This window comes from Schistocerca serialis, chromosome 6, assembly GCF_023864345.2.
Source record: "Schistocerca serialis cubense isolate TAMUIC-IGC-003099 chromosome 6, iqSchSeri2.2, whole genome shotgun sequence".
Taxonomy (NCBI): domain Eukaryota; kingdom Metazoa; phylum Arthropoda; class Insecta; order Orthoptera; family Acrididae; genus Schistocerca; species Schistocerca serialis.
Window position 1 is genome coordinate 113,370,906 of NC_064643.1, and position 3,013 is coordinate 113,373,918.

Genomic DNA, 3,013 nt, shown 5'->3' on the forward strand with positions numbered 1-3,013 from the left:
CCGGGGCTGTGGCGACAGCCGGCAGGTTGCGGCAGTGTAGTGCCAGGCTAAGCTGCGGACGTTGATGCGAAGCGAGCACTATGTAGTGAACGTCGTATTTCAAGAAACGGAGAAGTGGAGATTTGCTATCTTTTAAAAAGTAATCGTTTTTTCTTTGTGCAAAAACGTGAAAATTCGAAATGTTTAATATGTGGCAGTATTCTCGCTGGTCAACGGAAGTTTAGTATTGAAGGCCATTATAGTAAATTTATTGTCGGATTCTGAGCGGATGGGGAATTGACTGAGCTTAAGAAGAGCGATCTGACGATACCAGATGAATCTGTCGTAGTTGGCCGGCCGGAGTGGCCGAGCGGTTCTAGGTACTACAGTCTGGAACCGCGCGACCGCTATGGTCGCAGGTTCGAATCCTGCCTCGGGCATGGATGTGTGTGATGTCCTTAGGTTACTTAGGTTTAAGTAGTTCTAAGTTCTAGGGGACTGATGACCACAGCAGTTAAGTCCCATAGTGCTCAGGGCCATTTGAATTTGTCGTAGTTGCTGTTGTCACGACAGATCAGCGATTTTCTCTCGTCATGTCTCTCATCTAACTCATTTAACATTTTATGGAGCACTGTTTTCAAGTTTTCAGGACGACAACAATAATAGCCCAGCGGTATGTGCAAGTTATAAGACTGCGCTTAATATAGCGAGAGCTGGAAAACCATTTGCTGAATTAATAAGGCTCGGTTAAGAGCAAACATCAGTGATGAAAATTTACGTAACTGTTTGTGTTTGTCTTATGTAGAAATTTGGTTCCAGATATTAAACGTATTGTAAACTCCACCTGTGATAATTAAATAAAACGTATCGTAGGTAATAGGTACTCTTTCAAACCATGATTTCTTTCAAGCACTCCTACTAACCTTATTGATTCACTCAATAAAGCAAGCTAGGAAACAAAACGCATTACAGAGGAAGGAGCGGACAGAAGGTATGGTGGGGATGGGAGATAAGCGGGTGGCCAGCTTGCCCCTGTGTGCACGCGGAACACCTGTTAACTGCACACGTGCAAGTGCACCGCACATGTGCAGGATTCCTGCCCGCCCCTGGTCTAGACAATTTTACGAGTGCCATTCTTTGGCTGAAATAGGAACACCTGGAAAAGCGTTAAAGCTTGTGAGAATGAAAACGAATGCGGTACAGAATAGTGTGATAATGTGAGGAACGGTATCTGGCCCAGTAGCTATACAAGACGGTGTACGGCGGAGAAATGCGCCGGTGAGTCTTGATTTTTAATCTTGCCTTGTAGAAGGTCATGAGACATCAAAACCTGCTGGCATGGGGACTAGCTGTTTTAAAGCTGTGCAGATAATCCTTTTTAGCTGCTGACATAGAGTTGCAAGAATTCGGGGCGCAGTGGACATAAATTCATCGTACCTGAGCAAGTCAGTAGGTGCACGGGACTGAGTAGCAATCAGCAGAAAACAAAATATATGGCTGCTGTGAAAGCACATTTGGAAAATGTGCCAGTCTCCATATGTTTGGGCAGTTACATTTTTCAGGTGAAACTACTTGGTTTCAGAGACATTTTCACGTCTCAAACATCTCTGATGTATGTATGCAGACTGAAGAGTCGGATGAAAATTTCTGTCAAGGCCACAACTCGAAGCTGGCTCTCCTGCACGTTAGGCAGACACGCTAACCACTACGCCTCCCTGGCTCAGTGGGTTTGCACAACTGCATGGACTAAGCCAACACGCCTCCCTCCTCAATCTGCTGCAATGCTATTTGAGTTAAGGGGGAATACAAAGTAAGCTGAGCTGTGAATGTGATTTTGGATTGAGGAGGGAGGCATGCTAGGGTAGTCTGTGCAGTTGTGCAAATACACTGTGCCAGGGTGGTGTAGTGGCTGGCGCATATGCCTAGTAAGCAGGAGGACAGGTCCGAATCCTTGATTTGGTAGAAATTTTCGTCCGTTGCTTCAGCCTGCAATTACAAATCCATTATATTTTTAAGAGAGTTGAGCTGTTTCATTATCTGTGATCAGTAGTCACCCACTCAAAAGACGCCTTTTGCGAGCAAGTGAGGTTGCGCAGTTATCACAATGACCTCGCATTTGGGAGAATGACATTGTGTGTCCGTCTCTGGCCATCCGGATGCTGATTTTCTGCGGGTCCCCTGAAATTCGGGGATGATTCCTTTCAAAAGGGCACGGCCAGCTTCGTCCCACACCGTTTCGTAATACGAGCTGGTGCTCCATCTCTAATAACGACGCAGTCAAATGGACGTTAAACTCTAAGCTTTCTTCCTTTCCACCTCTTATGAAATTAGAGATTAATAGCAGCCAAAAGGCCTGTTTTGCATTAAAAACGCTATTTCCCTCAATGCTCTCCATTCGTCTCACGAAATTAACCATTTATAAAACACTAGTAGCACCAGTCCTTACATAGGCATTGGAAAATGGCGTATACAGGAATCGTAAATGCCTTTGATAGTTAGGTATTTCGAAGAATCGTTGGTCCAACCTGCAAAGAGGAAGATAGAGGAGCAAGTACATTCGACAACTGTACACTGTGTACACACTAGAAGAACTGTGAAATCAACCAGAACGCAACGGTCGGTGAACGAGTCATGTTTAGGTGATACGAAAGTAACTGAAACGATAGCAGATGGAAATCAAGGAGGTCAGAGAGGATGGGGTCTACCGAGAAGCCCGACGGACAGACGGAATCATGGAGGACCAGCAGTCAACGAGATGTAGAGATGGAATGCTCTAGCGTTGGAGTGTGACCACTGGCGGAGAACTACTGAAGAGACTAAGGTTCGCAATAAGCTGTAGAGACACAGAAGATGATTTTACACCAAGTTCTGCCATCGCATAACTGGAGACTGTGTGAAATACTCTTGGAATGGCAGGGAAAGGCTCTTTTATTGAGCTCAAAATAAATAGTCCCGTCTTAGATAGGTACGTCAGTCCTGGAGGTCTAACAGTAAAGTGCAAATCTGGAAACCGAAGGTAGCGAGATTGAGTTTC